The sequence below is a fragment of the Musca domestica genome, unplaced genomic scaffold, assembly GCF_030504385.1.
Source record: "Musca domestica strain aabys unplaced genomic scaffold, Musca_domestica.polishedcontigs.V.1.1 31, whole genome shotgun sequence".
Taxonomy (NCBI): Eukaryota; Metazoa; Arthropoda; class Insecta; order Diptera; family Muscidae; genus Musca; species Musca domestica.
This window is the reverse complement of record NW_026712309.1, coordinates 7,841,945-7,867,694: the sequence shown is the minus strand read 5'-3', so window position 1 is coordinate 7,867,694 and position 25,750 is coordinate 7,841,945. Positions and strand designations below refer to the sequence as shown.

Sequence of the window (25,750 nt, the reverse complement as noted above, 5' to 3'; positions counted from 1 at the left end):
TTTACACGCAGACATAGATTTGTCTCTATAGGTCCACAATATCGTATATCTCCCCATATATCGGCACCTTCCTATATTAGATATTTTAAAGATTTTAAAAGAATTTTTATTGGATTTTATTTTTTTGAAAATTTTCTAATTCGTTCCAAATGGTGGAGGGTATTCAAAGTTCGGCCCAGCCGAACTTACTGCTTTTTTACTTGTTCTTTCTGTACTCGCCATGTACCGTACTTTTTGTTACATTTCTCGGGAACTATTTTTCTTTAGTCTAATTTCCAAAATTTCTCAACATACAAATTTATACATTGCAGACAAGATAAAAATGTGTGGTTTGGAGAAAAAAATAATTTATTCAAAAAACAGTTTTGTTATACCGGATTTTTTTTCGATTTTTGGGTCTAGCTACGGCTTAAGTAGACCAAACTCGTATTATTTTCTTTCAGAAAACATTCCAAAACTTGACATTTAAACTGTAATCTTCGACTGTAATTTTCCTGTTTTTGCTTCGAGTAAATAAAAACAAAATTTGGCGGTTTTTACAAAAATAATGTGTTTATTTGGCTGTTACTACACCCAATAAAGAGAAACAAATAAATAAAATCACAAACATATGAACTTCGCTTTAATAAGGCAAAACTCGACAATTAAGAAAAACACATCATTTGCAGTCTATGCAAATTTATCGATTTACTATTTGCTGGAAACGCTATGCCAAAACCGCATATTATATCAGTCACCAAACCTTTTTATTAATACTATTGATCTTTTCACTTTCATCGAAGACTTCGACATCGACATCATCACAGACTTCCTGCGGGTTTCGTATTACATTTGCGGTGCTTATAAATGATGCACCTAATTTTAATTGGCCCATATTGTTATGCGTTTTCTTCCCATGTTTGGCTGACTGACAAAGATACGAGAATCGAACTAAGAAACCAATGCCCCAAGAATGGCTAAACCTCTTAGGTTCGGTTAGTTGAGACATCAATGCCTCCTAATTGATAAAACGTCAATTCGATGACAATTATTCCAAAATGTGCACCACTCTAACCTATAGTATTATTTTTTGTCTCTCGATCTGGTAGTTACTTCGTGTGAAAACATTGCTACTTTTTGAAGAACCGATTGCTATTGAATTGTGGCACAGTGGCGAAAGTTGGGTTGGGAGTTGGTGTGTTGTGTGCGGGGAATGGTTAGTTTTTGTGGATAATGGGTGAGGATAAAACTCATGGCGTCATAACTAAAAAGTGTGGCCAGTAGCTGCCCTCAAACAAGCAAAAAAATAAAAACATAAAAAATGTGCAGGCTTGGATTTCCATATTTTCGTGCAGTTATATGTATCGTTAAAATGGTTAATAACACAATTTAATTTTTTAATTAACAAATAGTTTTTATATAAGCTTTCAAAGGACATACAAAGTTACATAATTATTCAAAATCGGCTATCAAATCGGGTCTTAGTTCTGAATATCACGTTCAGATAACTCTAACAACAAAATACTATGATATCCCGAACAAACAAGCCAACACTGTTCTAACTGAAAAAAGTATATAAATGAGGTTGACATAACTAGAACTCATAACCTCTTTACTTTAATACAAACACTTTCCTTTTTCCCAAGCTAGAAACGAATAATAGTGAAAAAGATGCACCAAAACATGACAATATCGATTTATTGCATGTGTGCACTTAATAATTAATAATATAATTAAAAAGTCGTCAATCAAAAACTTGATCAATGGCGAAATTTTCTTTACATGCCTCAGAAATTTGTTTTATCTCTTCGGACGAAATCCGTTTCAGGAATCCTGGGGTCGACCAAGCGATGTCAAGATGTATTTAATTATATCCAAACTAAGATTGAGTTAGAAGATGGGCAATGCCGATCAACTTCTCTGTTGCTCTCCCCGAAAAAGGTCCAACATTACAAACGGCAATCGCAATATTGGAGTCAGACTCATAATGGGTAATAGCAAACCTACTTTTGGCTCCCCTTTCCCAAAAATTTCGAAGAATGCAATTCGAGCGAAAGTATTCCCAGATTTCACCTTCTCTGTTACCTCCCCACCAGAGAACCTCCGTTTGGTACAAACTTTGCACATCCTAATGTATGAATCGTATGGGACAAAGGGGGTCTACGACAGTTTCCGACCATTGTTATAAATATTTCTACACTCGGGCTTTTGACTATAAACATGTATTAATCGAAAGAAAGCCACAAATAGATGTGAGATTAGGAGTCGTTGTGGTATATCCACTCATATCATAATTAATGTCTAGTTGGAACTCACAGAGATATTTCTATCAAAGCTGTTCCATAGAAATAATTCCTTTTTTTCAACATTATACGTTTGACCAACTCTACTATCAGATGAAAGTCTGTGGGAAAAGACAGAGGTCGGACTTTATTTGAAATCGATTTAAATTTGACAGGTGTTTCTAAGTACCAAATATCATTGCTATATAGAGCATGTTATGAGTTTGGAAGATATATGAGGTGTTTCTAGGCTGCGTTTGAAATAATGAATTTTAAAACAGCCACAGAAAAAAGGCAATTTGGTCCTACGCATCTCATCTTAACATTAGATCTAGAAATTTGAAGGGGACTGGGGAGTAATTTAGTGTTTTTTTAAGGTTTTGATTATTATTATTATTATTATTATCTATTTATTGTCCAAAATTGTGACATTTTGAGGTGAGATATACGAAGAAGTGGACCAATGTTGTACAGTTTCGCACCTGACCTACGATTTATCTAAATATTACGATGTAAGAAGTTCGAATTTGTATTTTTTCGCAAAATTTTGAACTTTTTTGGGGAGACAAAGAATTAGATTTTCAAGGCAGACTGTTCAGAAAATAACTAAACATTTCCGGGTCCGGGTCGCATTCTGACTACCGATGTATTTTACTGAGTTTGAACATATGCAAAAATGTATACTTTTAACCCAATGTGTGATGGTAAAGGGTATGTACCTCTTTCTTTTGCACTTCTTTCCATTACCTCTAACTTAATGTTGTGCCACTGTGCTACAATTTCAAATTGATACGACATTCATGAAGGAAATTGAAAACCGAGATCCACGATTTCGATGACTAGCACGACAGTTAGTAAATCAGCAGAGTCAACTTTTTTGCTTGAGCAAGGTATACCGTCGTCATAGTCGACAGAGTCAGTCGTTTATCACAATTTTATTTGTATTTTGTTTTTTTTTTTTTTCTTTTTTGAGTTTGTTGTTTTTTATTTACAACGTCTACTGTTGTCTTTATCGTTGTCAAAATGCCGTCGTTTACCTCATGAATGAAATATGAAACCCCAGAAGACCAACAACAACCACAACAAGTTATCAAAACAGTGCAAGTGCATTTATTTAATAGCGAAGTGAACTCAATAAATAGTTGTAAGAAATGAACGAATGTGAAGAGGAATGGAATAAAAGAAATGCAACGATAAACAGGATGGGCATGGTTGCAACGAGATTTACCCTACCTTAACCTATATGTACATACGTATACCAACAACACTGAGAACGATTTACCGGTTAGGCGCAAACTCGCAGAATATTTTGTCAGACACATTGGAAAACCGCGCTTCACCCGCCAACTTAAATCGTCTTTTACATTTCTGTTCTTTCCAACAATTAAGTCCAGTTCCTATGTTCGTATTAAATATAAGTCACCTGGAATCCCAAAATGACAACAACAAAATCAAATTGACTTACCAACATTTCACTTTATTCGAAAAGTTGGCGTTGTTTTGTGCAACTGCAACGTTTATGCTTTGGGCGAACGCCGTTGCGATCTCGGTGCTCAGCAGACAACAATTGTTTTTTTTTTTGGTGGTTCGGTGGCAGCTTTTAATATTCGTTGATAATCAAATATAATCTTGATGAATTTTGTCACCGATTAATCTCATTTGGACACTACAAAACACTCACTGGTCGTTTTACGATTGGCAATCAAAACAAAAAGAGCTGTGTGCCTTTGGCTATCTAGGAGAGGTGCAACAAACAATTCACATTGACACTAGTGATAATGACCGACCGATGACCGGATCTATGTTGGCACTGGCATTTCCGTTCGCGATTGTTGGACTTTGTTAATTTTGCGTTAAACACCTTGCGGGTTTCTTGTTTGACTTGCCACTTATCAATTGTGAAAACAACAATCAGTCCGTAGTGTTGGCATTGGCACGAAGATCGCAGACACACTAACAATTTAGCCAACAAACACACAGAACACGCGCTACTCGTTTTAGCGTAGATACGCCTCCGACAATTGCTCACACAATACTAAAATACGGCTAATGAGAACATGGCAAAACTGTGTTTTACCAAGAGTTGTGAAAGTTCTAAATGCTCTCGCCAACAAAAATAGTGCTCACTCTCCGGCATTTCTTGTAACGTAAGTGGCAATGACATAAACACAACACAACACAAGCACGCACACATACATACATACAAAGCAATAAAACAATTATGTATCGAAGACGCCAAGAAATCAACAATTCACTCAAGACGTGTCGAAAATAACATTGTAGCAGGTCAAGAAGAGTTACAATTTCATGTACGCCCCATAACGAGTAAAAGATCGGCGGTGGATTAGTAATGCAATACATAATATATTTGGGAAATAGCGACCCACCGAGTTCGATGGTGAGGAATCTGGTGGTCAGCATTGAGAGCAGGTGCAAATGCTCGCTATGTTCAGGGGGGCCAGAAGTGAATCTTGTGTTCTTTGCATTCTTTGGTGCATCCATCTTGAACGGTGTGGAACTCGACTATACGAGTACACTAGGATTGAAAAGTAATAACAAGGACAGTACAAGGATGGATTGTATTCAAAATAATTTCCGCACATAAACATTTATAGATTCTAGCTCGGATCAAACACTCTTTCGACTTTCAAAACTTATTGGATCGCTGATGAAACCAATAAACTGTTGTTTGTGTTATTCTGACATTTCGTTGTGTTCTTCTCCCATTAAAAAGCACTCTTAGCATTTTCATTATATTTTTTGCTTAATCAGAGACCATTTGGCATGTGTGCGCACATGTGTTGGTTGGAGTGAGTAAAAATAAATTCAAGTTCAAGTACAAATTTGGGCAATTTTTTATCCCATTTACAATTCCAATTTTGCGAATCGCGTTCAAAAACAATTGACGGATATGTGCAAATCGATACGTGCAATTCATGGTCCGTAGAATTTTGTTTCTGATTAACAGAGCAGTACAACATACAGGGTGAGATGAAAAAACTGCAACCAATTCAGACTGCTGTCATTTCTAAGCCACTCGTCCGCCAGGTGTTAAAATTATTTCAGTGACAGCTCATTATATTGTTTACAAGCGTACAAAAGCATTTACCAGAATAGAAAGTGTGATTTCTTTATATTTGGCTGGAAAACCACAAGTGGCTATCGTTAGAGCACTCCAGCATTTAAATATGAATAAATCTTTTGTGTCTACCATCGCTCTTACCGTGATACCGGTAGCGTAGCCCGACGTCAAGCAAGTGGACGGAAGAAAACTGCAACATCAGCAGAAATGGTTCGAAAAGTAAGGAAGCGACTTGATCGAAACCCGCGTCGCAGTGGCCGATAAATGGCTCGTGAGCTGAACATATCGCAATATTCCATTCGGCAAATATTGAAAAAATGAGCTCGGGGTAAAGCCATTGAAATCCCAAAAATTGCAAGAACTTACACCGCAACAGCAAGAAATAGACTCAAAAAGCTAAAGAGTTCCTTCGCTTAGCCGAAAGTGGTGATCTGCCGAATTTGGTTTTCTCCGATGAGAAAACATTCGTTGTCCAGCTGTTTGTAAACAAACAAAATGATCGTGTTTACTTGCCAAAGAGGTCAACTGAAAATGTGCACCTTCGGTTGGCCACCAGAACTCAAGCGCCGGCCATGGTGATGGTGTAAGCCGCCATAACTACCGATGGTCCGCTCGCATTAATCGATCGAAAATATTCTGAAGGGTGTATTAAAACCTTGGACACGCAAACATTTTGGACGCAGACCTTGGACATTCCAACAGGACTCAGCACCATCGCACTCAGCACGCGACACCCAAGAATGGTTACAAAATGAGTTTACTCGCTTCATTTCCAGCGCACAATGGCCACCAAAATCAATCCGTTGGACTACTGTGTCTGGGGTATTTTGGAAAGCAATGTTGGTACTAAAAACTACCAAAGTGTCGATCACATCAAGCAAGCGCTTCGCAGGGAATGGGCTCAAATGCCGCAGATCAATATTCGGGCAACGTGTGACAGTTCCATCGTGCCAAAGATGACCAATTCGAAAAAATCTAAACTTATTCTAAAATTTGATGCTATTTTCGACATTTCTTGCTTTAATTCAATAAAATTAAAAAATGTAAAAATTATGGCGCTTGACTTTGTTGCAAATTTTTTGTCTCACTCTGTAGGAAAAACAAAAAAAAAACGGCTTCAATCATATGAAGTCGATTTGTTAATACCCGTTATAGTAGGGTGTCACATGTTGCATATCATGTATCACGTTTTGATTCTCCTGGACAATAGTCTAAAACATTAGAACTGATAATGGTTATGTGCGGATATAGACACACAAGGGGCAAACACATTTTGTATTTTTTTTTTTTTTTTTTTTTTTTTTTTTGTAAAATACAAATTACGGACGGACGTCTCTAATGCCGACCTAGCCGCCGCGGACCACGTCCATATTGGATAGTATTTTATTATCTTAACTTAACTTTTTACTTTAAAAAATCTCCCTCCTGAATGGTTTGAAAGGACATTTCTGATGTAATATTTAGAGGTGTTACGAATCATAATAAGGCATGCATCGGTACCAGATTGTCCCGAAACAACATCTCAGTTTCGGTCAGCAGCTGCCATCTCTGTGTAAAAAAGGTTCGAAAGGGATTACGAACTGCGACAGCGTGGTTCCCAGTCAGTTAGCGTTTTCGACATAGTCTGAGTACGGAATAAAGGGCTGCAAGTGTGACAATTTTCGCTATTTATGCCATGGAGAGAAAACGCTCGTCATGTTGTGCCCTGTTCGATCAAACGCATAACAGTACGTGACATCCAACCAAATGCTCGATGTCTCGTCATGTCGGTCAGACTCAAACCCATCGTCATAACATGTAATGACCAATAAAAGGGGATGTTGAATAGTGTGTCATACAAAAATGTTCTACCACAAAAATTACAACAATAATGAAACAATTTCCAACGAAAAGGCACACGCGATTTTTCCGATATGTGAAAAAACATTCTTTGTAATAAAGTATTTCTTGGCGAATAATAACATATTTCAGGTACTTCCAATTGGTCCACACAAAATTTTCACATTTCGGTTATTGACGAAACAAACCAAAATGTCAATCCTTATTAAAAAAACTGATAAATTTTCTTATTATCTCTGCCCTCAACTACGTCATAAAGAATATTTTTATACCCTACACCACATAGTGGTAAGGGTATTATGTCTTTGTGCATTTGTTTGTAACATGGAGAAGGAAACGAGTTAGACCCATAGTTACTTTTGAGAACCTTCATAGAATCACTTTCTGAGTCGATTTATGCATGTCCTTCCGTCTGTCCGTCCGTCCGTCCGTCCGTCCGTCTGTCCATGTATTCTTGTGAACAAAATGCAGGTCGCATTTATTATCCGATTGAGATGAAATTTTTCAAACAATATTTTTTTGGCCCAAGGACGAACCCTATTGAAATTGGTGAGAATCGGATCAAATTTAGATATAGCTCCCATATATATCTTCATCCGATTTCGGGTTAAATGTGCACCAAATGTCCGCTATCAGTCCAAATGACCTGAATTTTGGCACACCCAACCGAGTTCGGCCTAGAAGCAAGTATATCAAATTTGGAGAAAATCGGTTGAGATATAGCTATAGCTCCCATATACATTTTTCATCCGATTTGATCTTTAAGTCCCTAACATTCCTACTATGCACTCCACAACCGTGATATTTGGTACCAGGTATTACATGGAGCACAGAAATAGCTGTTTTAAATTTTATCGAAATCGGTTCAGATTTGGATATAGCTCCATATATATCTTCATCCGATTTCGGGTTAATTGACCACCAAATGGCCAATATCAGCCCAAATGGCCCGAATTTTGGCACATGTGACCGAGATTAGCCTTAAAGCAAATACAACAAATTTGGAGAAAATCGGTTCAGGAACAGCTATAGCTCCCATATATATGTTTTATCCGATTTGGTGTTTAAGCCTCTCACATTCGTAATATGCACTCCACAAGAATGATATTTGGTACCAGATATAAGATACAGCCCAGAAATAGCTGTTTGTAATTTTATCGAAATCGGTTCAGATTTGGATATAGCTCCCATATATATCTTCATCCGATTTCGGGTTAATTGACCACCAAATGGCCAATATCAGCCCAAATGGCCCGAATTTTGGCACATGTGACCGAGATTAGCCTTAAAGCAAATACAACAAATTTGGAGAAAATCGGTTCAGGAACAGCTATAGCTCCCATATATATGTTTTATCCGATTTGGTGTTTAAGCCTCTCACATTCGTAATATGCACTCCACAAGAATGATATTTGGTACCAGATATAAGATACAGCACAGAAATAGCTGTTTGTAATTTTATCGAAATCGGTTCAGATTTGGATATAGCTCCCATATATATCTTCATCCGATTTCGGGTTAATTGACCACCAAATGGCCAATATCAGCCCAAATGGCCCGAATTTTGGCACATGTGACCGAGATTAGCCTTAAAGCAAATACAACAAATTTGGAGAAAATCGGTTCAGGAACAGCTATAGCTCCCATATATATGTTTTATCCGATTTGGTGTTTAAGCCTCTCACATTCGTAATATGCACTCCACAAGAATGATATTTGGTACCAGATATAAGATACAGCCCAGAAATAGCTGTTTGTAATTTTATCGAAATCGGTTCAGATTTGGATATAGCTCCCATATATATCTTCATCCGATTTCGGGTTAATTGACCACCAAATGGCCAATATCAGCCCAAATGGCCCGAATTTTGGCACATGTGACCGAGATTAGCCTTAAAGCAAATACAACAAATTTGGAGAAAATCGGTTCAGGAACAGCTATAGCTCCCATATATATGTTTTATCCGATTTGGTGTTTAAGCCTCTCACATTCGTAATATGCACTCCACAAGAATGATATTTGGTACCAGATATAAGATACAGCCCAGAAATAGCTGTTTGTAATTTTATCGAAATCGGTTCAGATTTGGATATAGCTCCCATATATATCTTCATCCGATTTCGGGTTAATTGAGCACCAAATGGCCGATATAAGTCCAAATGGACTGAATTTTAGTACATCGGACCAAATTCAGCCTAGAAGCAAGTATATCAAATTTAGTGAAAATCGGTTCAGATATAGATATAGCAACCATATATATGTTTCATCCGATTTAGTGTTTTAGTCCCATACATTCGTAATATTCACTCCACAACCGTGATATTTGGTACCAGGAATTAGATGGAGCACAGGAATAGCTGTTTTAAATTTTATCGAAATCGGTTCAGATTTGAATATAGCTCCCATATATATCTTCATCCGATTTAGGGTTAAATGTACACTAAATGGTCAATATCAGCCCAAATCACCTGAATTTTCGTACATAAGACCGAATTCAGTCTAGAAGCTAATACGTAAAATTTGGAGAACCTCGGTTCAGAGATAGCTATGGAATTAGATAGAATTAGATAGATTTTGATTTTGTATCAAATATCTCATAGAGCTCTGAAATGCACTGTATAAACCTTTTTACGAGAGCTCTACTAAATATGCATAGTGGTGTAGGGTATCATATAGTCGGCCCCGCCCGACTTTTGAGCTTTCCTTACTGGTTTAATTATTGATTTCGTACTCACTTTTATATGTACGCCGTGTTTGTTACTTCAAAATTACAGCACACACAAAAACACATCCTCACCGTCGAAAGTAACACACACACACACACACTCTCAATTTAAGCACACGTACACAAATGACACACAATTTGACGATGACACGGTTCGATGTCATCGTCGACACCCTGCATTTATGGAGAACACCATGCAAATATTCGAGTCTGCCATGCCACGATCGAACTTTAGATAATGGCACACATGAATCAAAATGGGGGATGTTGTTGGTTGTCATTGCCTATCAAATACATAGCACATGATTGAGTTGACAAAGTCAGTGTGTCGAAAAAAGCATAATTCTTACAATTCGTCTTGTGCAGGCCTTTAGTACGGAACTCTGCCGCAGTCGCCTGAACAGCAATCCCAATCGCAGCAACTCACCCCACACAAACCTTTGCTTTGCTTTCGGAGTTATATCAGGGAACAATCGCAGCCCTAACTTCTAAATCGTTTTCGGACTATCTACAGAATTTTAGTAAGTGAAATATTCGTTCGAAATAGCTGCGACTGTTAACTATTTTATTGTCTGAATTATTGTTTTTAAACAACCTGATAATTTAAAATCGAAATTTTTATAACGATCTTGAAAAAATAACCGAAAGACTATAAACAAGTGTTTTAATATGACCAAGCTGTCAATACAATAACTATAACTGTGTACTTAATTCTTCTTAATCAAGATTGAGTCATGAATTTTGATTGGAATAGATGGAGAACTGACGGCACACAGTTATACGTATATATCATATACTTATATACTTTGGCTTCCTTTCTAGAAATAGAAGAACATTCAAATTTATATGAATACAAGTAGATGTATTCCTTAAATAAATTCAACAATTTATTAATAATAAACATCTAAATCATTTTGTTGATTTGTAGATATTAAACAATTTAATCGTTCATATGCCATATATTTTATTTATTTATATCTACATTCGTACTCTCGCGCTCATTGCGACAAACACAGGCACACAACGATAAAGTTTCTTAATTAAATTGCGCTCTAATGTTTAATGATTCACAATTTACCGGAATTGCCGAGAAATAAAAACAAACCTAGGAACACAAACACAAACACATGGCATAAATGCGGACATAAATGAATGGAATACTCAGTGGCCAAAACAGTGCCACCATCAAGTCATGAATAATATTTCAACAAGTGTTGGGAACTTGAAAATCGCAATGTTTCTTTGCCTCAAAATGTTAAGGACACTCGGAACTGATTTTTATAAAAGAAATTCATTTCAGTACGTAATCTAAACATACAATTTGACAATGAACTTTTCGGAACAGAGAATTGATTTCGTTGAATATTTTTGTATGTGAAACGCTATGTTCATACTCTTCGCAGTACATCGTATTGAGGGTATGGTAATTTTTGTTTTTTTTTTTTTTTTTCATTTGTAATCAGTCGATATAATTGTCTACATATGTCTATTTGATATTTGAAGTTTGTGATGGGTATCATCTCTTATGGTAGCAAATTGTCGACAGAAGTCCATGTTTTTGTACACCATTTATATAACAGAATATAGCAAAAAATTGTAGGAGTTTGTGGCACTTTCAGTATTACTAGCAATAACAAACAGGTACCTACCTTCTGTACTCCTAGTACTTCAAAAATCGAAGCTATATAAAAATCTGAGCCGATATCTATAAACTTTGGCATATATATGGGAGCTTTAGCTATATCTGAACCGATTTTCACCAAAATTTAAAGCAGTTGCTTTTAGGCTGAATTCCGTCGGAAGGGCCAAAATTCAGTCCACTTGCACTGATATTAGCCATTTGGTGCACAAAAACCCTGAAATCGGAAAAACACATGTCTGGGAGCTAAATCCTAATCTGATCCGATTTCTATTAAATTTGACAGAGGTGTTTTTTGAGCACCATAAGTTCTTGTGGAGTGCATATTACGCATGTGAGGGTCTTTAACACCAAATCGGATGAAAAATATGTATGGGAGCTATAGCTATATCTGAACCGATTTTCTGACTGATATTGGCCATTTGGTTAACAATTGACCCGAAATCGGTTGAAGAGATATATGGGATATATATCTTAATTTGAACCGATTTTCACCAATTTCCATAGGGTTCGCCCTTGGGCCAACAAATATTGTTTTCATTTCAATCGGATAATAAATGAGACCTGCATTTTGTTCACAAAAATACATGGTCAGGCGGATTGACATACACAATTTGACTCCAGAAAGCATTCATCATACCAACTATTGAGTAACGGCGGTGCAGAGTGAGTATGTTCGACTACTACAAAGCCAAATGTAGGTGTTTCTAATCTCCGGAATATAAAAAAAAACAAAATTTTAAGGAAATACGAAGAGTTTGTGGACACACGTACAAGTCGACTATCACCAACACCCTGTACATGTAACAGAACTATCTGTAATTAAAGGCGTTTAACGGTTTTAGAGCCGTTAAAATTTGAAATCGGATGGAATATTAGACTTACTGAATCGATTTCCACTAAATTTGACACAGGTATATTGCTTCAGGATGTAACTTCTCGTATGTTTTTTAAAGTCCGTATCACATTTTCAACCCTTACTGCCAGAGAGCCTCATCTTAAATTTTGGGTATTTTAAGACTACTGATCTCACCATAATATAGTTTTCCCATAGCGGGAGGTATTGAAGGCTCAATCCCCCTTTTAAATTTATGCCCAATATGTGTCTTAGAACTTTCTCTAACTTGTGAGCTTTAGAGATCTGAAACGTTTGGAATGAGTTCAAAAATGTAAAGTTCTAAAGGCTTTGTTTCACCAACACTAACTCGTTATAAGCAGCTTAAAAATTCTAAGTTTGGTCTCTTGCTAAACTTTTTTTAAGATGCGTAAGGCTTATGTATACTCTATCCACATACTGTGCATAATATGTAATAGCCCAAACATTAATTATATGTATAGCTTATTATTGACATAGCCTCATATCAAAACAGAATGATATTGAGCCCTTGAAAACGCAACATATCCAAACAAATATCTTGAATTTTATTATAACTCTCAAAACACATCATATTGGCATTGATACAGTTGAAATGGAGCCCCACTAAAAGGCGAAACTATTATGACAATGATTTTTAGCGATTTTCTCCTAAAGGCGGTAATATCACACAATCTTTTGGCCTGTCACATCGGGCGCTAATATGTCTATATGACGCTTTCTACTTCCCGCGAATATAAGAAGTTTTTATTTATGTGGTGCAACTAAAAATAATTGATAATACATTTGCCAGTCTCCCTTTTTTCCATTGGAGCTTTCTTACGAAGGCTCAGAGAATTGAATGGGCATAAGTAGAGGCTACAAATGAAATATTCCCACGTTTTCTATATACCTATCTAAGTACTAAATACAATTTGATCACCGAATGTTAAACAATTTTTAGATTCGACTGAGTGCTGCTACATTCAGGAAGTTTTTTATGTTACATAAAAAATATAATGTATAAATAATAAATCAATTAAATGTCAACATGAATGAATGAGCACATCTTTTTCGTTTTTTTAATGCTTTAGCGGCCAAAATATCTTTTTTGTAAGGCTTCCTCAAATTAAGAAATGCTCTCATATGCAGTCAGGTTGAACATACATATGTTTATACATATGAACATACATATATTAAGGAGAAATAATATTCTCAAATAAAAAAAAAAAAAAAAAAAAAAAAAAAAAAAACAAATGGCCACAGCCAAATGACCACCAGCCATATACAATCAACAGAACCTCCGACACCAATAACAACAACAAATACTTGGGCGAGAAAGCAAAAACATAATTCTAATTCTAATTTTAGAACAAATATACACAAATTGTGTTAAAAATAAACAAATTCGCACAGAGCCGAATGAAAATACTCTTCGTCATGCGGAGGGAAAGAAGGAAAATTTCAAAAATAATTTTTGGGAAATGTGTCTGAAAGTTAGGGGCCCCGTGACATTGTCGCCTCTTAAACAGGCAGGCATGCCCTCAAGCACTCGGCCAACTCGTGTTGATGTGAACGCTGAGCACACTCTTTGCTTTCGTATAAACAAGTAATTGTTGAATGGAGAACACTTGCCGTTAGCATCACCATCGCCACCATATCAACACCTTACCACCCGACCATGTGTGAAAAACCATGTGTCTGTTGATTGTTTGTGCTGGCGTCAGATAAAAAAGAACGCCTTGGAAGAGGCCAAAGCATTTGCAACAGAAACAAAAAACGGGAATAATTGCAACCGCTCTCTTCCATGGCCATCAATGAAATGTGGAAATATTTCAAGAATTTGACAATCAACTTAACGCGGATATGGCTGCCTGCACCGGCAGCCGAGGTGAGAAGGAAGTATGTGCGCCCGATATCTACGTTTGTTGTTGCTTTAAACTTTCGATGAATACTCGGTGAAAACTTTTTCACTTTCATCTGACAACGTATTGTAATTCTGGTCGGTTCTTACCTTCTCAAACCACACGAAAACAACTTGTCATTATTTATGGAATACGACTGGTAATCTGCAAAAGAGAAGAATAATTTATTTATTTAAAATCTACCAAATTCATTTTAAAATCACATTGGGTGTTAGCTTAATTATTTCAATTTGGCAAAGAGTAGCCGGATAAACTTATTTAATCATTATTCACTACGATTCGGCAGCGTTACAATTTAAAATTATTTCTAGTTCGACAATCTAAAGTATGGACTGGGTTATGAGTAAGCCGCCATTGACTATAAATTCTGGCGTCAGACCAATCACATTAGTAGTAGAATGCTCTAAATTATTTTTAAGTTACCGACAACTATCAGTGAACTCAAATCGCAAGATTATGAATGAATAGTCTAAATTAAAGTTAACAGGACGGTTGAAATTGGTAGGCCGAATAAATTAGTTAATAAACGAACTTATAAGCATTTTATTTTTTAACGATTTTTGTCGATAACTCGATGAATGAGTTAAAGAATTCTCCAACAGTTCTATCAAATGAAATCAGATGATACGGATTCCAACTAAATGCTAATGGGGTATTTCCAGGCTATGTATGACGTCTTAACCTCTTATCATATATATCGAGAGCTTGTACGGCTTTAAGTAGACTCAAGTGTTGTAGCTATATCTGAACCTATTTTTACCAAATTGACAGACTAACTCACTTCTGCCATTGAACTATATGTATTTTGTTAAAGGGAAGATATTATACATTTGGTACCAAATAAACCAGTAAAGAAGGTCTAAAAGTCGGGCATAATTAGTAGAGCTTCATAAAACGAATACAAATATAACAAATCGGATGAACAATATATATGAGAGCTTTAGTTATATCTGAACGGCTTTTCACCAAATTTGACATACATATTTCTATGCTCAATTTGGTGGTAAATGTCAATCACATTTGGGCCAATATTACATGTTTGGTGCACAATAAAAGCAATAAAAATATATATGGGAGCTATATCAAAATCTGAACCGATTTCAATAAAATTTGGGAAATTTATGTCTGTGCTGTATTTGATATATTTCCCTAAATATCGTTGTTACAGAGTGCCTATTATGGCTGCGGAGGACAAAAATGTCAAAAGGGATGAACAATATATATGGGAGCAATAGCTATACCTGAACAGATTTCGATCAAATCAGGCATACTTATTTCCAGGCTTAATTTGGTCATATATGCAAAATTCCATATTATTTGGGCTGATATATTCACTAAACTCTGAACAAATTATTAGCAATTTCATTTTGTATGGGTATAGAGACCTACTGCATAATCAGAAAGTTACTGTATCTTCCAGACAATTTACTGATTAGTGACTTACATTTTTTGGTTCAATGTCATTGGTTGTTGGTTGAATAAGTCAAACATTATAAACTGCAACAGAACTAGTATTGTCTCCTATTCGTAGGTATGCAGTATTTTTTAGGAACCTTTACGTAGTGAGGCGCCACATCCATCTATATATTCTATTAACTATCCCAAATATTTGTGATAAAATCAAACCTAACTCAATCGAATACCAACAAGGACCCAAAGTTGTCGTACTGATATGTGTTTGAGATAAGAAAACTGGCATGAGAAGCTTTGTTAGAAACTCCATCTGCGCTCGAAAGTGTTTAGAATGAATCAATGGAAAATAACTTAGCTCTCAATTAAATATTAATTTTCTTTGTATAAGTTTAAGACCCTCTAATAAACAAATACTCACATATGGTCAACCGCACGCACGCACACACACGTAAGCAAAAATTCAAGTTTCCTTAAAGAAATTTTATTTTTTTTATTTTTCAATACAAACTGATCGCAGTGAATTAATAAAGAAACACACATAAAACGCAGAACAAAAAAAAAAAACATGATACACTGTATCATCATCTCGTCAGCAGGGTAGCATGTGTGGGTGTCTTCGCCAGCAAATCTTGTCAATTTGATGATTGGTTCGCCCGTCGTGCACTCGCCCCTCCATGGAAATGCTGATCGTGGAATAGAAAGATGATGCTATTAGAAATCAAAAAGAACAACAATTGTCCACAACTAAAAGAAGTTACAACACTTATAACCAGCCAGCCAATGCGTTGGAGATACGTCAATTGGCAGCCGTTGGAATTATAGACACATATGCCCAAAGCAAAACACATTAAAACTCTCCGATGCTGCTGGGAAAACCAATCAACTTGCGTAGAAGAAAGTGTATTGTCTTTGGGAGAACGGGAACGAGTTCATATGGGGATTGAATGAGTCACAGTCATTTCGCATATGGTGCGAATGTTTCAAACAGCTTTTACCCACGACTTTTTGTTTGGATCTTATTCAAATATGAATCCACTACAAGAATTATACAGCGTTGAAGTCAGATCAGTCTGAGCAAGCTGCGATTTCAATATGATTCGTGCACGTTTATTAATAAACTTGACCCTCCACCCCCCGCCATCAATTTGCTCACACAGACACCTACCCCAGGCTCATACAAGGGCAGTTTATTAGCCATTGATGGCAACTACAACAACAGCACTTTGAAACAAGTTCATGTTCGCTCAGACATAACTAAAATCAATACCAGCCACATTTCACTACTTCATCATCGCCACCAACAGCTCCGTTTGTGTCGGCAGTAATATACAGCCTCCGCATCATCTATGTCTATGGCTGTAAAATTCGCGAAAGAAAAATTAACAGCAGCGTTGTAACGACGATCATCAGTATATCTTCGCCGTACACGAAGACATGCAGTCTGGTAAAATAAAATTAAGCTGGTATGAGACTCTTGCCTAATGTCGCTCAGGGGTATTTCCACACTGGCAGTCGCCCGACACAGAGGTGGTGAAAAAATTTGCAACGCCAATGTTAACAACAAAAGGATTAACACTTTGTTGCCGGCTTCTCCATCTCCTTTATCATCATCTGGCAACCAATTGCAATTTGCATCACTTTCTACCTCTCGTGACAATTCCACCCACCCCAATCAATAGCTCGATCATGACACTGTGAATTATTTGTGTTACTGTTTATAAATATTGATGGAATTGACTAAAAGTATGCCAAGGATGAAAATTAGACCAGCGAAATACTAAATAGAATTGTTTCAGAGATTCTGACATTTTCTTAGCTAGCTTCATAATTGACTAAACTTAGATCGACTAAAAGTTTCAGACAGTACCTATCGGATCACAAAAAGAAGAATGGTATTGGGTATTGGTGGTGTGACATATATCGAGTCCGATATAAGTTTGTACTCGCGTTTATGGAAGCATGACCGAGTTGTAATGCTTTTTAAAGGTACGGGGATATCCTCGCAGGTATTGAGGCATATTTATTTTACCAGTACTATAAAAGACTCAAGAGAGAATTACAGGGTGAGATGAAAAAACTGTAACCAACCTCAGACTGCTGTCATTTCTAAGCCACTCGGCCGACAGATGTTAAAATTATTCCAGTGACAGCTCATGATATTCTTTACAAGCGTACAAAAGCATTTTGGTGAGAATTTTCCAGAAAAAAGTTATTCGTGAGGGAATTCAAGCGTGATAGTGTGATTTCTTTATATTTGGGTCGAAAACCACAAGTGGCTATCGTTAGAGCACTCCGGCATTTAAATGTGAATAAATCTTTTGTGTCTCGTACCATCGCTCGTTACCGTGATACTGTAGCGTAGCCCGACGTCAAGGAAGTGGACGGAAGAAGAAAAAGAAAACAGCAACATCAGCAGAAATGGTTCAAAAAGTATAGAATCGACTTGATCGAAACCCGCGTCGAAAAATGGCTCGTGAGCTGAACATATCGCAATATTCCGTTCGGCAGATATTGAAAAATGAGCTCGGGGTAAAGCCATTGAAATTCCAAAAAGTGCAAGAACTTGCACCGCAACATAAAATAGGCTAAAGAGTTGCTTCGCTTGGCTGAAAGTGGTGAACCGCCGAATTTGGTTTTCTCCGATGAGAAAACATTCGTTGTCCAGCAGTTTGTAAAAAAACAAAATGATCGTATTTACTTGCCAAAGAGGTCTACTGAAAATGTGCACCTTCGGTTGGCCACCAGAACTTAAGCGCCGGCCATGGTGATGGTGTGGGCCGCCATAACAGCCGCTGGTGGCTCTACGCTCGTATTAATCGACCGTGGCATCAAATAACTGCTGAATATTATCTAGAAAATATTCTGGAGGGCTTATTAAAGCCTTGGGCACGCAAACATTTTGGTCGCAGACCTTGGACATTCCAACAGGACTCAGCAAATACCACAGAGCAACATTGGTCGTTTGAAGGCCATCATAATTCGTGCCAAATGTGACCAATTCGAACAAATCTAAACTTATTCTAAAATTTGATGCTATAGGACATTTTTTGCTTTCATTCAATAAAATTAAAAACAAATTTCAAAATTATGTGACTTTGTTGCAGTTTTTTATCTCACCCTGTATATATTTTTTTTTGTTTTTAAAATTGTAAGTATTTGTTCAAAATGCTATATCTTTTTTTTTTAAGATAACCTCACCTATGTGAAGTCCTGTGTAGTTTCGTGATATCCGTTGTCCAATGACGCAGTCTTTGAGAACAGTTGGGACTGCTTATTTCGAGTTTTACTAATACAGAGCCTGTTTAAAGGCGATATTGCGAAGTTTCGGTTCGGAGTTGGTGCGATGTGGAACATCACGACAGAAGTGTTCACACGGGTCAAAGACCACTGGAAGAAAGGCCACATAGTAGATGCTCATATCAAAAACGCGCAAATACATATGTGAAGCATTGATTAATGCATCTGATATTCTGTTCCTTGATGTTGGGAGTAGTTAGTTGTAAAAGATTGAGACACACCGGACAGATCATCTTAATGGAATTCTTAAGCTTGTCCCAAGTTGCTTAACTTTAGAAATACACGCTTCCACTGTGTAGCCATAAAACCCCAGAAAGGAGAGAAAAAAATAAAATTTTATTAAAATCATTGCCAATTGTTTTTGACACTGTAGCCCCAAAGCACTCCAAGACCGGCATTGCTTTCCGTACAATAAAATGGAAGATGATCTACAAGCTGGAAGCATAATGTCTAATCATGTTTATGGCTCGTTTAGTTATTCATTTGCAGAGCAAAGCACCAAAAAATCATAACCAGTCCCGGCGATTAGTAATTTGTTGTCTGTCTTTGAGCCTTAAGCCTTAAGGTGAAGATGTTGACTGTGCCATCGCCAACGATAACAGCGGTAATACACTGTCTAGTCGTACGGCTGCTCGTTCATAAATTTTCCACACAACATCGGCGAGGCTTTTCCTCGCCATCCCCAACCAGACTCAATCTCGCTGACAAGATGAGGACTGAGAAAGTGGAGATCAGAAGAAGCACTGAGTAAGTGAACGATGAATCCCAGAGTAATCTAGATAAGCTTTATTATCAATTGTGCCGCAGAAATAAATAAGTAGACATCTGGTGGAACAAAGCTTTCAAACAACTTCACATCACTGTCAATGTTATTTAGGAGCAGACAGCAGTGTTTGAACAAAGCAATGGCAGACAGTAGTCGCTTCTGGTTTTCCTTCTTTTTTGGATTTAATAAAACACCATTGCAGCCAATGGAAAGAAGTGCCTCCAACGGCAGTGGCAACAATACAGAGACATTAAGTTGAATTTCGAATCGCTGAAAGATACAATAAGAGATGCCGTCAAAGCAAATCATGGTGGAAAAAGACAGTTGTAGGAAGAAAGTATGTGTAGCACAGTGTTAAAATAAATGTCGCCATAAAATTAGCCATTAAGATGTTGATCAGAACAGTTTACATTTCAATAAATCTGAAGAAGGGAAAAGCAGTAACAAAAATCTTGTAATCAAAGGCTATAGTCGAAAGGGACCGATCATGGGATAGCCGACACCAGATCTAAAACCTTTTGACTAAGATTAAAGATTTCCCAAGATCTTGGCAAAATTGACAATCCGCATGTTTCTGAAACCAATATTTAGCAGTAAATATTTTATCTCTCGGGCAAATGGGTTCTTTAAACAATAATTGAAAATTTAGATTCCTGTATCAACGTAATTAGCCTTTATGTAAAGGTCAGAAGTGTCCTTTTTCTGTGTTTGTAATTTCACAGATTGAATAGGAAATGTTTGAATTCTCCACACAGTCCGCTATGGTCCATTTTATCAGCTTAATATTATCTGACCAATATCCAAATTGGATACAGCCCTGTATTAAAACCTTACACAATGCCCCCAAATTCCTCATCAATTGGCCAATAAATGTGACATGTAGAGCAATTGCAAAATCGAAAATTTGTATATTCCATCAAAAAAACATTTTACGATCATCTCCCAAAATTATAGGATTTCCAGTTTTGGCATTCTGGGGAAAGTTTTTTTTTTTTTTGTTGTAAAAAAGCCATCGTTTCGGTTTTCGCTTTACTTTTTTCTACAGTGTTTGCCTAGACACTTTATAATAGGTATCGGCTAAACTAGAATACAACTTTGCAGTCATGACTCAGACAAAAAGGGGTTCATCACCAAGTCGACACTTCGTTGGTTATTCAATAAAACTGTCCCTCTAGCCTTCGTTGAAGTCTCACTAGAAATTAAATTCTGGCAACCCTAGCACTAGCACATGCTAAGAAAATACATTTTGTTATTGTCTCAATTGAACCCATCAATTGTTATTTCAATTAAGGCAGCCCATAAGGGGAAGTATTCAAAAAACGAAAGAAAAAAAAACCCTCTCATATGTTTTCCATCGACAATCAAAACTTTTCCAGTGGCAATGCCAAGGCATGAAGTGGTAACGTCTCGTGCAGCAATTCTATTCCAATTAAAAGTATATTTTAAAATTAGCAATGGCCGTTTTCCGGACTGTGGATAATACTTTATGTTTGGTATGGTCTCCATTTTAACACCCCACAATTTGTGACTCGTAAGCAACATATTACACACACACACACATTGACGACCCCAATACAGAGATTGATCGCAGGCCATGATTGACAATTTGTTGCTCATAAAAAGCCATTGTTTGCGATGATCTGGAATGTTGAGTTTTTCTTTTCATACAAGCGGCCGTTGCTGCTACAAAATCCTATTAGAGTAACGCCTTTTATGGAACAATTTATTGGCAATTTCCTCCCAAAGTTGTTACTTTTGTTGCCAATGAAACTGTGGGACAATCTGATGGCTGAAATGCATTTTCCATTTGGCCATTAAACATTCGCTCAACATCACAAATAACCAAATACAAAGTAAGAGAAATTAAAGACGAAGATTAAAATCCACTGGCTTCCCCTCCCCCATTCTGCTTCTACATGTTTTATGACATTGTGACAGGTAAAATGATAGTGGAGATCAGCGGTTGCACTTGCAATGCATTGGTGGCTTGATTCGTCGAATAGACTGTCCACGGGTTAGAGTCAGGAGAAATCTTATGAGCGTATCGCAATGAGAAATGAGCTGAGTGCCATCCAATGCAACCGACAATGGTGAATACACGTCTAAACTTGACACTAGTTAAGCTTGAGAAAATGTCAACATCACGTAGACCCCAATCTCTGTCAAAGTCATGCTAGCGGAACGATAAAAACAAATAAAAAACGTCTGAAGGCGTTAATTTTCAATCATAATAGATTTATTAATACACTTCTGCTACTTGTCCTTAAAATGATGTGTAATGAAACCCCCGAGTAATTGGTTCATGATGAAAGTGTTTCTCCAACTAGCTTATTTAAATTCGATTCGATTGAGAGTTCTAATTGTATTTTCCTGATGAGGCAACAACACTTTACGGTTCATTGTTCCCATGTAATGCATGAATCTTTATTCGGGTGGTTCTCAGGGCATATATGCTTCACACCACGAAGAAACGACTAAGGCTAGAATCTTGAAAATTGGAATGTAGGGCTGTTGGCGAGTAGGTGGGTGGTCGATAGGACGGCGCTTTGGGACATTCGCACCAAAAAGTACTTTTGGGGATAAAATTCTATATAATTCTATTTCAAATATATACCAAAATGTACAATCTGACGTTAAGGTGTGATGAACTGTGTTATGGAATTTTGTGGTAAAAAGTACCTAATAAGAAAATGTACGAAAATGTGGTCCTACCCTTTTATATATGAGATAAGTCGGAGTTTTATGATATAAGTACTAAAGGCCATTAAATACAATTACTTAAAAGGTACCAATAGCACATTATGCGGAGGAGTTGAGCTAGAATTCAAAAAATAGGCAAACATTCGTCAAAAGCTTTTCAGAAACACACGAGAAAGTTAATAACGGCAAATAAAGTTGTTTGATTTTGTCTCGAAAAGTTCAATGCTGAAGACTATTAATTTTATATTCGTACTTCATTAACGATAAAATGCACATCGTTTGAATATTCTGTAACAATGATACTCAAAAGTACTAAGTACACCAGTTGTGGCATTGTGCCACAAGAATTAAATTACATCGGATAGCTGCACATTATAAACAATTTAAAAATTGTCAGTCGGTTTGGTCGACAGATGTATACCCTCAGACACTATCCGTTTAATTTATGATTCATGTGATTCAAACTGTAGACCCTTTATGGGGGTAGTTTTGAAGAAAGAAAGTCGAGCAATTATTTTTATATAGTAATTGTTAATGGAAATGTTAAAGTTTATAGTAATTGTCAATGAAAATGTTAAAGTTTTATGGGGCAGTACGAGAAGGTGTGGGACGATAAATTCCATATTCACATCAGATCTCTGGCTGAGAGAAATATTTAGTTATACCAATTTTGAAAAGAATCGTTGACTTGTTTCACATGTTATAAGAGATGTATGTATGTATGTATTGTCACCCTTTGTCATCTTCACACCAGATCTTGAGTTAGTAAAAATATTGGGATGCGTGAAATTTATACATTATTACCAGTACCATCTCCACATCAGATCTTGCGTTGATAAAAATATTGCGGTGTGCCGAGTTTAAAAAAATTCTGGTGCTTATTTCAAGTTTTATGTTTTAGTGAAAATATTAAGATGTGCGAAATTTGAAGACAATCGGACTCATATTTCACATTTTACAACAGTTATAATTGTTACAAATTTTGATCCTTTGTATTCAAATCTTGTGTTATGAATCTTGTGTTAAGTATTTAAAATTTTGACCCATTGTGGGGGAGGTACCAGAAGGAGTTATCCGACCTATCCCATCTACATACCAGACCTGGAGTTGTTAGAAATATTGGGATATGCGAAATTTTAAGACAATTTAAATCTTATTCCACATATTACAAGCGTTGAGATTATATAATGTAATGTTTGGTAAATTAAGAACTGTTTAATATTCGATTTTGTACATTTTCCCTTTAAAATATTTTTTTTCTGTTGCGCTACCCACCGAAATGACTTCAAAAGCTATTTCTGGCTATGTCTGTGATTCACGACGACTAAAAGACGGGCTCATTTTTATGGCTTGTCCATGTCAAGCAATACGTTGACAGCATAAAATGTGTGGCCCACTAAGAATACAGTTTCGTTCTAATATTTTATATGGTGGCTGGCTAGCAGTGACAAACGGTCGTTGGACTACCAGCAAATGGTCAACAACACTCCAGTCGGCAGTTCCCTAATCTTTAAAGACGACGAAGTTGTGGTGGCAACTACTTTAACAAATTGCAATTATGAATGCAGCTGCTGGTGTCGGCTGGCTCATCTAGCTTTTGCAACGCTCGGTCTAGTGACATTCGTTGTTGGCCTTTCTGCTCTGTATTCACAGACAAATGTGAAGGAAGTGTCACATCTTCGAATTTGAGCCAGTGAATTCGTAATAGCTATTGTCTACTGTACATTCGCAGATCTAACATATTCTCAGATTACATTTGTTAAGATATGTGTTGAATGTGGAACAGAACGTTTCAGTCTAATTCAAATTGCAGCCAAAGACATACAGTATCTGCAAGCGAAACTCGTACAGCTAACAAAAAATTATTTTTCTTACAACTTCCAAAAAATCTAAATTTACAAAAAAATGTTTTTTTTACATCTTATTAGTACACAATGTAAGTAATTTAAAAATAAAAAAAAAAACTTAACATTTTAATTCATTTAAAGTAAAAAAAAAAAATAAATAGTAAAAGAGATCATATTTCAATGTCGCACTCCACTCGTATTAATCGATCGTGGCATCGGAATAAGTCCCGAATATTATCGCGGAAATATTCTGGAGGGTGTATTAAAGCCTTGGACACGCAAACAATTTGGCCGCAGACCTTGGACATTCCAACAGCACTCAGCACGCGCCACCCAAGAATGGTCATCGCTTCATTTCCAGCGCACAATGGCCACCAAAATCTCCGGATACCAATCCGTTGGAATATTGAGTCTGGAGTAATTTGGAAAGCAAGGTTGGCACTAAAAATTACTAAAGTATCGATCACCTCAAGCAAGCGCTTCGCCGGGAATAGGCCAAAATACCGCAGAGCAACATTCGGACAGCGTGTGACGGTTTCATTGGCTGTTTGAAGGCCATAATTCGTGCCAAAGGTGAACAATTCGAACAAATCGAAACTTATTCTAAAATGTGATGCTATTTCCGACATTTTTTGCTTTCATTCAATAAAATTTAAAAAAAAAAAATGTAAAAATATGGCTCTTAACTTTGTTGCAGTTATTTTTATCTCGCCCTGTACTTAAAAAACATAATTGGCAATGAGATTTTTTGAATGGTTGGAACTGGAGAGCCAAATAACGACTAATTCGGTTGAAAATGTCTTTTTATAATATTCTTTTAACATTCTTTCTATTAAATATTAAATTCTAGTCCGCTACGAATATTTTTTATGGTATTTTTGTTTTTGTCTATTCTTTTTTTAATAATTCACATCACTTGCATCGTTTACATCTCTACCTTGATGTTACATCTTGGTTTGTCAGTTTTTGGACATGGGTAATTGCAAATCCACCGAATGTTTCAATATTGGAATTATAACTTGAATGGTACTTAAAAACAAACATGTCATTCTGGATTTAAGATTTGTCAGAGTTAAAAAAATTATTCTTTAAAAAAACAAGAATTGGTGGTGTGCAAATTAAAAAAAAAAAAACAAATAATTTGTTTTAAAATATAGACATCCAACGCTTTCTTTTTATAATGTGTTTGCCGCACAGTGTCACAAATTATTTTTGTTGTTTCTACCAAAAATTTAATTTTTATCAATCTAAGAGGAGCATACAAAAGTTATTGTGATCAACTTTTTTTTTTTTTTGAAATCAATGATATTTTATGGTGGCAGCAGTTTTCGTTTGTTTATCGGTCGGGGAACACTGTGCGCCACAGTCATTTGCGCCTTCCTACATAATCAAAAATCGAAAA

General features: G+C 36.5%; 1 protein-coding gene across 12 annotated transcripts in view; it reads right to left on the bottom strand.

Moving 5' to 3' along the window:
- Nucleotides 1–25,750, bottom strand: part of LOC101890834 (dnaJ homolog subfamily B member 6) — a 68,252-nt gene that overhangs the window by 19,496 nt on the left and 23,006 nt on the right. For 10 of the 12 annotated variants that reach the window (XM_005183555.4, XM_020036768.2, XM_011294254.3 and 7 more), the window contains one exon: nt 14,415–14,469. The exons of 1 other annotated variant lie outside the window; for it this stretch is intronic. The gene's annotated coding sequence lies outside the window, so the exon portion shown is untranslated. Of the gene's footprint in view, nt 1–3,726; nt 4,313–14,414; nt 14,470–25,750 lie in introns of those variants that run through there. One more of the 12 variants, XM_005183556.4, reaches the window with a different exon arrangement.